A 10,000-nucleotide genomic window follows, 5' to 3' on the forward strand; every position below is an offset into this window, starting at 1 on the left:
TGGACAGTAATTGGATGGCCAACAAGTTGTCTGTTGGACATTATTGTCTATATTGTTGTTTTCGGGTCAATATGGCCCGTCCCGTGATTACAACAATGCATTGTATTGTATGTGTTATTAATGTATGGGAAATATAGGTTTTTCGGGGATTTGAACCCGAAGATGGTCACCGATCGGGACCAAACTTCGGGAGAAGATAGCATATAGGTATGCGGTACTGACTAGATAGGTCATAACATTGTGGCCACTACTTACCGATTTACCGTTACTTACTCTCATTTACATGTATGCTATACTGGTGTTACACCTAATATACTGTACATACATTTTTTTGTTTACTTTTTTTGAAAAATCACTACTTCGGTAAACGGCCACCGATCGGGACGTGACATATGTCATTAGAACCGCATTGGTGGCAAGAATATAGTTTGAAAGTTTGGTCCCGATCGATGGTCATCTTCGGGTCCAAATGGCCGAAAAACATGTCTCCGTAGAGAGTACATGACAGACATTTTTCGGATGGCCATTTGGACCCGAAGATGAGGTCAAATCATATTGTGATACATATATGACTTGTTGGCCATTAGTTGGCGGTCACAACAATGATGGTCCGGTCCCGATCGGTTGGCCGTGGCCAGAGTTATTCGGGAATGTTGTTTTCGGGAAAACGCTTATAACACGACCCCCGGTGGTCAGAGTGAGTGGCCAAACGTATTGACACCATCTAGTCAATGAGGCCTAACAAGATATAGTGACAATTTGGTTACCGAAGTTACCGACGGGCCTCCAGTGTTGTTTAAACATGTCATGTTTTTTCAAGTAGTCAAAGTGCACATCTCAACTTGTGCCTTACTAAGAAAAAAGTATATATATGGAGAGTAGTAGTGTTGAGTACGAGTCAAAGCACTATATGCGGTGTTCACTGCATAACATTTGAGAGAGTCGTATAATGCTATACGATGACTATACACACTATAGGGTGTCAAACCGATTAATGAGAGATAGTCGGTGACACAGTATCGATAACTCTGTGATTCAAACGGCGTAATGCCGATGAATATCAGATTGTCGTACTTTTTGAGGGGACGGCAAGACATGTTCCTCGCTTTATCAACGGGAGAGAGCCGTGCGGTGTAAGTGAGCCAGCTGTTAGTACGTGGGGGTCGACAATACAGACTGCACGCCTTGATTGATTGCACACTAAGACCGCAACTACGGCAACTCTAATACATGTCAGGATAGGGATGACTGGCGTCGGTTCGGGTACCACTTGAGTTTCCGCCTATAGTCAAACGCGTAAAACCGTGTCACTGACTGGGAACCAGAGTGCCGATAAACATGAGCAATATGAACGAAGGCTGACTTTGAATAGCGCCGCGATAGGTTGGCTATAACTAACGGATTGAATAAGTTGATAACCGCTATAGCGGTACTGTTGACGGTCTAGTCGATGACTGACCGGCAGTTTGGGATGTGTGATAACGCCGGGCGAAACTAACGCTAGCGCTATACACAGACGCAATGTTAATGTGAACACTGGCCGCTATATTGAAGGCAGTGTGAGTCGGTGTAGGACACCGACAGCAACAACAACACGGACCGTTCGGTTCTGTGTGTGTTTGGCTGAACAGCTACCTGGTTGATTCTGCCAGTAGTCATATGCTTGTCTCAAAAATTAAGCCATGCATGTCTAAGTACATGCCGTATTAAGGCGAAACCGCGAATGGCTCATTAAATCAGTTACGGTTCCTTAGATATTGACTGTCTACATGGATAACTGTGGTAATTCTAGAGCTAATACATGCCCAAAAACTTCGACCGGAGACGGGAGAAGTGCATTTATTAGACCAAGACCAATGGGGTTCCCTTGTGGGGCTCCTAACGGTGGTGACTCTGGATAACTGTTGCTAATCGTATGGCCTTAGTGCCGGCGATGAATCTTTCAAGTGTCTGCCTTATCAACTGTCGATGGTAGGTTATGCGCCTACCATGGTTGTAACGGGTAACGGGGAATCAGGGTTCGGTTCCAAAWGTTCGTTTTATTGTTTGAAAKTTGAATATTACAGTGAAAATATAGCCCTCTTTTTGTCGCTCAAAGGCATAAAAAAGAGGGCTAACAATTAAAACATASTTAGCAATAAGTAGCGATTACTTATACAAAAAGTGCTACTTTAGAATACATAATAATGWCTATAWTTAGCGRTAATTAGATAAAAATTAGAGGGAACGGGAAACAGTAAAAATAATGAGAGAAAATGTAGATGTTTCCCGTGTCCGTTCGGTTGATAAGGTGGTGACTTGAAAGTTCGGCTTTGGTTGATTGGTCGGTGCTGCGGCACGACCGGTTGATCGGCTATCTGAAACCATTAACGTCCGTARAAACAATTTGAACGCTTGCGAAGGAAATCGCGTAAAAAACCATAGAACGCATGCGAAGGAAAACGCGTTTAAAACCCAAACTTTAGTGGTGTACGTCAATAACGTACATACCAATCCCTTGTGGGTTGCGGGCAAGTCTGGATGTCGACGGAGGGTGCTATCTCTGTCGCGTTCAGATCCCGTGACTCTGAGGGGGCGGTCGGGAATGTCTTGGAGGCAATGCACCTGCCAGAAGAGATAGACCCGCACGAAGGAGTTTGACCCGTCAACGGAGTAACAGCCGTTCTGAGGAGTCTTAGTGGAGACGAAACGGGTAAAGTTGTGCTGTAAGTAACTGAAAAAGTAAAAAACTCGGACGGGAACCTGTCCGAGAAAAAGGAAAAAAATTTTTTCCGTTAAGTAAAACAAAAACATAAGTGTAATTATCGTCGGTAGCGGTGGTCGTTAGGTGAGTTAGTCTTCTGATAGTAGGTTCGCGATTAGTTGTTCTTCGATTGGATGGTCTTCGATGTTTCGATTGTCGATTGGATGGTCTTCGTTGGTAAGTTGGTCTTCGGTTTGTATATCTTCTGTTTGATTGTCTTCGTTGGTCTAAGTTGTTCTTCTTCGGTCTTCGTTTGGTTTTCTTCGGTTCGTTGGTGTTCTTCGGTGAGTTGGTTTTCGTCGGTAAGTTGGTCTTCGGTTGTAAGTATCGATTGAATAAACACTTCAAAAGCTTTGAAGTGTATTTTGTTAGTTAARACACTATTAAACTCTTCAATGTTTGTAAGTCTTCTGTTGATTGTTCGGTAGAGTTGTCTTCGGTGATGTTCATATCGGCGGCAGTGGAGTAGTCGATGCATTACGTCATCAACRCCGTCATTGGCTGGACAATTTGGGTGTGGTCGTAAAGTAAAACGGTGTAAGTAATGACCAAAGTTTCCGTGGCCCGTAAGTACTTGTGTAATATTGTGTGTTATTTTGAAGTCCTTTAGWGTTAATCTTTCGGTTATTTTTGGTAGGAATGCATAAGTCAGTCGCCCGGTATCGGCAGAGTCCCAATGAGATTGCCAATCTTCAAYAACGGCTTCGGTGATGGATTTCTTGATGTAAGTGTTGATTGCGTGAGTGTTAAGTTGATTTCGGGAGCTCGGGTGTTCTGACGAGAAGTACGGAGTTCGGCGCTCAATAGCTTCAAAAGGTATGTGTTGAATGTACTTAGGTTTGTAAGCATATTCTGATGGTTGTTGTCCTATGCGTAAGTAATATTCTGTTGATAATTGTTCAATGCGGTGTTGAATTGGTGTGATCCCCGTAAGCGTCCATAGCGCTTCGTGAGATGTWGTTCTGTATGCACGAGTGATGCGTAGGTTCGCGAGTCTTTGCGTTGATTTCAGTCGTCKGGAGTTTCTATCAACAGTGGCTTTTCCGGCCCAGACCGGTGATGCGTAAGTAATTGCAGGTTCTATTGCGCACCTCCAAATMGTTGAGAAKGTTCGGGAAYTAAGTCCCCATTCAGTACGGGCCACACGGGAGAATCGAGTGATTGCTTCATTTGCTTTGTTGGTGACGTTTTTGATATGTTCGGTGTAAGACATCTGATGGTCGATTGTAACGCCTAAGTACTTGAGATGCTTGACGAAAGTGAGTGGTTCACCGCCTAAGTATAAGTTCGGAGGTGTTGATTCCGAACCTTTTCCGATCGCCAGGACTTGTGTTTTCCTAGCGTTGAAACGTAAGTTAATTTCTTCACTCCATGAGTTGATTGCGGTAAGTGCGGTGTTGGCTCTTTCAGCAGCAATGCGGGAGTTAGCGCCACATGCGATGAGAAGGGCGTCGTCTGCGTATGCTTGAAGTGTACAGTCTTTCGGTAAGTTGAGTTTGAGAAGACTGTCGTAGAGTATATTCCAAAAGATAGGGCCAGATGGTGATCCCTGCATACAGCCTTGTGTTGCTTGTCGGGTGATTGAATTGGCTTCTGTTTCGGCGATTACATAACGATCGGAGAAATAACTTTGGGCCAGTCGATAGAGGTTTTTAGGACATTGTTTTTGTTTCAATGCGTTGAGAATATGGGGCCATTTTGCGGAGTCAAAGGCAGATTCAATGTCCAATGAGATGACGAGAACACTGAAGCCTTTTCTTCTGTACTTTGTTGCGATGTTCGTTGCGGTGAGTATTGCGTCCGTTGTTGAACGTTGCGGTACAAAGCCAAACTGTCCTTCCGAGAGTTTGTTGTTGGTGTACATATGCCACTCTATTCTTTTGATTAGAAGCGAGTCCAGAGCTTTGCCTATTGTTGGTAAGAGGCATATCGGTCGAAAGGCTTTGTGTGTGTCGGTTGTTGATGCGGAGACTTTGGGAATGAATTTGATGAGCGCCGTTTTGAACTTTGTTGGGAAGTGTCCATATGTTAAGCATATGTTGAAATATGCGGTGATTTCGGTGAGTAGAATTGATGTAATCCTTTTGAGTATTTCAGCCGTTATTAGGTCAAAACCGGGTGATTTTTTGGTCTTCATTCGGTTGATTGCAGCGTTGACTTCTGTTTCAGTAAAAGCATTGTCCGGTGATGTGTTCGGTGGTCGTCGTGTGTCTTCTCTTATAGTTATTTCGGCGGCGTTGTCTTCAGTCGTTGGGAAATAAGCGGTGAGTAGTGTGTCCAGAGTTTCTGTTTCATTAGCACACATAGTACCGTCCGGTCGTTTAATAGACTTTAGTGGTGCGTAGCTTTGCTTTTTTGTGCGATGCATTTTGTAAACGGCTCCCCATGGGTCGCGTTCACTGTCTACGGAGCAAAAGTCTTGGAAAGTCTTGTGTTTTGACTTCATCATTTCGATGCGGTACGTATGATAGGCTTTCTTGAAGTCTTCTTTCTTCTGTTCGTAGTTTGTCTTCGCTCTGTTCATTCGGCGGCGTAATCGGTTGGCTTCGTGTCTCAGTGTAGTAAGTAATGGAGTCCACCACTTGTTTGAGTATATTGTAGGCCTGTACAATGGGATGTTTTTCCGAGTGATTGCTTCGATGTTTGTGAAGTAATAGTCGGTGAGTATTTCTATGTTTTCGGTTGTTGTTGCGGAGGCAATGAGTTGATTAAATGTTGGTTTCATTGCATTAATCGCGGCGTCGAATTCAGTCCAGTTGGCCTTTGATGTGTTGAAGCGCTTAGCGTTTGCGCGGATGTCTTGTGGTTTGGCGGTAGTCCATAATGTCATTTGGATGTACATATGATCGCTGAGTGTTATGTCATCAAGTACTCTCCAATCGGTTGTTCTTCGTGCCAAGTTTTGCGTAACAAGTGTTACGTCGATGAAACTAGTGGCCTCTGTTGTTTGGTGTTGATATGTTGGTGTTGTGCAGTCGTTAAGTAATATGAGGTCTTCGGTTGCGATGAAGTCCGACACTGCAGCGCCTCTGAGATCTTCTTCGTTGGCGCCCCATACAGGTGAGTATGCGTTGGTGTCGATGCCGAGTAGAGCCGTCTTTTGTATTGTAAGTATATTTTGTAGCTTAGCAATGTCTTGATTGTTTGGTTGATTATGTCGCGGCTTTCCTTTGTGATAAGCACTGACAAAGGTTATCGATTCCGTTGCTGTAGAGATGGTGGCTGTTGTGATGTGTTCGTCGGAGAGATTTTCATGTAGATAGAGCGATAGACTTGGATTGTTTACGGCAATAGCGCTCTTGTTGTTGCCGCAAACTCGCATAGTTGGCAAACCGACTACGCGAGAGCCTTGAGCGGTGGGCTCTTGTATGAGAAGTATATCCCATTTCCGTTCTTGTGCAATTCGGTGGAGTTGAGCAGTTGCGGCATGTGAGTGGTTAAGGTTGACTTGAATGACGGTAAGTTTATGCAGTCGTTGATCTTCTGTAGCGTTAACATCCATAGTTGGTTCTGTTGAATTCGGCTTCTTTGTAGGCGGAGAGCATCGGACAGTTGTTGGAAATGGCGGAGTGGTCGGTYTTATGCTTGTTTTTGTTGAGGCGTTTGTTTTCTGCGGCGCAGTTTGCACAACAGGCTTTGGTCTTATCGTTGGCTACCGGACAGAGGACTTCTTTGTTGTTGCGGTAGGCGTGGTTTCCGGCGCAGTGCGAACACGCGATTGTGTGTTTGCACTTGTTTTCGGTTCCGTTTGAYTTATGCACTGCTCTGTGGCCAAGTCCACAGCAGTTGTAGCATCGGGTGATGAGWATATGGTCTTCAACRGCGCAGGAGTACCAKCCGTATTTGATCTTCTCKAGGCTTCGTAAGACTTTACATAGCGATGGTGAGACGTCAAACACTATTGAAGTGTACTCTTGTTTTTCTCGGAGTTTCGGGTGGAARATAGGCTTGAATTCAGCTTTAAATGCGGTGATGTCGGTGTATTTCATATTAATAGCGGCGTTCTGTTGAAAGACTTTTTCAATAAAGTCTTTATCWTCTGTGTCTTTGGGAATGTTGTGGACAATAACGCGTGGATTGCGTTTCTTCGGTGAGCGGATGGTGTAGTTGTCGGTAAAGTTTTTGGTGCCCATTAGTTTGTCTTTTAGTTGTTTTAAGTCATTGCCTGTGTTAAGGGCAACAGTGACTTTGCCGTCCTTTCCTTTGCGGCGGTGGTGAATGCCGATTCCCATGAGAACCGGGTCGATAGCGGTGTTGAGATCAGACTTGGTCTGATTGCTGTCCTGTGTGTCTTCGGTTCAATCACAATTGGATAATCAATTGTGGCATTTTTGGCGGCGATGTCGGCGAAAGTCTTCGGTGTTTTCGGCACTTTTGTTGTGTGTGTTGAGGCATTATTGATGCCTTTTGGGAGTGCTTCGGCAATGATATGCGGTAAGTTCTTCAGTGTTGACTGTATTTCCGCTATGGCGTCTTCGTGGTCACCGAGTCGRCTGCCAATAACAGTTGATGTGTGGGCAGCGGCTGCGGCAGCGATGGCGGCTTTTTCGGCTAAGTATATCAAAGCCTTGTAMCGTCTGGTGAATCCTCTGATGATATCCTTCTTCGGTTGTCCTATTGCGTTCAATTCTGTGAGCCAAGTGTCCAGCTCATTGTCTATTTCTTGGATTTCCTGAGCGGTTGCCGTGGGGTCGTACTTTATGTCCAGAATACTTGGGAATTCAGTTCGCGCCACTTTTGATGCGTAAAATACTTCCATAGGTGAGTCCTTTGAGTTGAGACGTCTTTTGTTGTTGGTAGAGGGCGTTGTTCCTTTGSCAGACATATTGGAGTGAAAAAATAAGGTAAACAAAGAAAATGGCGGATTAATAATTGGGTAATTAAAGGGTTTTTGGCCGATATGGGCCGAGTCCTGAGACACTCGCTTTCCGAACAACAAAAAATGTGTTCAGAATAGCGATGAAAAAGTGTTGAAAGCGGTGAGTGTTCCGTATAGTTGTCCAAAAGCGGTAAATATCGGCACCAATACTGTAAGGCTTTGAAAACGCAATGATTTGCAGTTTTGAAAAGACTTTTTCGGYTGTATTTGGCCAATCTTTCGGCGGATTTTCTTCAGACACACCAAATTGTGTTCAGTAAGGCGATGTGGTAACGATAGGAGCGGTGGGAGGTCAATACCATTGACCAGATCGGCGGTATACGGCGGTAAGCATAAAAATACTTAGAAAATTTTGAGTGAGAGAATAGAGAGCAATGCAAATGCGACTGTACTCTATCAAAGCTCAGAGAGAACTGAGGGTTCGGTTCCGGAGAGCGAGCCTGAGAAACGGCTAGCACATCCAAGGAAGGCAGCAGGCGTGCAAATTACCCAATCCCAGAACGGGGAGGTAGTGACGAAAAATAACAATACGAGACTCTTATGAGGCCTCGTAATTGGAATGAGAACAATGTAAAACTCTTAACGAGGATCTATTGGAGGGCAAGTCTGGTGCCAGCAGCCGCGGTAATTCCAGCTCCAATAGCGTATATTAAAGTTGTTGTGGTTAAAAAGCTCGTAGTTGGATCTCAGTTCCTAGTCAGACGGTCCACTTGCCAGTGGCTACTGTTTGGCTGAACACTTTACCGACCTTGTCCTATGGTGCTCTTCACCGAGTGTCATAGGCGATCGGTACGTTTACTTTGAAAAAATTAGAGTGCTCAAAGCAGGCGTCAGTGCCCGAATAATGTTGCATGGAATAATGGAATAGGACCTCGGTTCTATTTTGTTGGTCTTCGGAGCATGAGGTAATGATCAATAGGGACAGACGGGGACATTCGTATTGCGGAGCTAGAGGTGAAATTCTTGGACCTTCGCAAGACGAACTAAAGCGAAAGCATTTGTCAAGAATGTTTTCATTAATCAAGAACGAAAGTTAGAGGTTCGAAGGCGATCAGATACCGCCCTAGTTCTAACCATAAACGATGCCGACCAGTAATTCGCCTGAGTTCTCTAAATGACTCGGCGAGGGACTTCCGGGAAACCAAAGTCTTTCGGTTCCAGGGGAAGTATGGTTGCAAAGCTGAAACTTAAAGAAATTGACGGAAGGGCACCACCAGGAGTGGAGCCTGCGGCTTAATTTGACTCAACACGGGAAAACTCACCCGGCCCGGACACTGGAAGGATTGACAGATTGAGAGCTCTTTCTTGATTCAGTGGGTGGTGGTGCATGGCCGTTCTTAGTTGGTGGAGTGATTTGTCTGGTTAATTCCGATAACGAACGAGACTCTAGCCTACTAAATAGATTGCCGACTTATAACGTCGACAACACTTCTTAGAGGGACAGGCGGTGTTTCAACCGCACGAAACAGAGCAATAACAGGTCTGTGATGCCCTTAGATGTCCGGGGCCGCACGCGCGCTACACTGAAGTGATCAGCGTGCATTCAAAAACCTACTCTGTCAAGAGTGGGGAACCCAATGAACCTTCTTCGTGATTGGGATAGGGGATTGTAATTATTCCCCTTGAACGAGGAATTCCCAGTAAGCGCGAGTCATTAGCTCGCGTTGATTACGTCCCTGCCCTTTGTACACACCGCCCGTCGCTACTACCGATTGAATGTTTTAGTGAGGTCTTCGGACTGGCCGGTGCAGCTGCTCTTGTAGTGGCAGCGCTGTGCTCGGAAAGATGCCCAAACTTGAACATTTAGAGGAAGTAAAAGTCGTAACAAGGTTTCCGTAGGTGAACCTGCGGAAGGATCATTACCGTATGTTGTAGAGTTTAACTCATACACAAACGGCAATTTGTTGAACGCAAAAGTCGCTCAATCGATAGATAAGCGGCAAACATATCCCAAACGGTACATAACCGTTCATAGGTGATCACAAGGTACACAACAACAACAACAACAGTGTAACTGTTAGGTGTTGTGTATGAGAGCGACCGATCACCACTGAATATGAACACTTTAGTACCGGTGTTTGTCTGCAAAAAACACAAGACAAGTCATGAGGTGTCTAATCTGAGCAATGCCTACACACCGTCAAAGTGTGAGCACTTTGTCGCTATCGGCGTCAAAGTCGGGCTACAGAGTGATAGTCATAGGGTGCGCCCAAAGACTGTCGCTAGGCTTAATTATTGTGAGCGGTCTATGATCGTAAGCAATGCCGTAAAGACTTGACTTGTGTGTGCGCTTTAAGTTGAAAAACTTGTGCCTTTGATAACAATTGATAAAAACACAATGTGCAGTACAACTGCAAACGGTGGATCACTCGGTTCGC

At 44.9% G+C, this 10,000-nt stretch overlaps 1 non-coding gene across 1 annotated transcript in view; it reads left to right on the forward strand.

Moving 5' to 3' along the window:
• Positions 1–9,971: 9,971 nt before the first annotated feature.
• The window catches only part of LOC128962008 (5.8S ribosomal RNA), a 154-nt gene continuing 125 nt past the window's right edge, over positions 9,972–10,000 (forward strand). Inside the window, exon 1 of the ribosomal RNA XR_008484632.1 lies at positions 9,972–10,000. This exon is cut by the window's right edge and continues 125 nt beyond it. This is a non-coding gene — a ribosomal RNA (5.8S ribosomal RNA).

This window comes from Oppia nitens, unplaced genomic scaffold, assembly GCF_028296485.1.
Source record: "Oppia nitens isolate AA-2021 unplaced genomic scaffold, nextdenovo-longstitch-racon4-pilon3 scaffold60_pilon_pilon_pilon, whole genome shotgun sequence".
Taxonomy (NCBI): domain Eukaryota; kingdom Metazoa; phylum Arthropoda; class Arachnida; order Sarcoptiformes; family Oppiidae; genus Oppia; species Oppia nitens.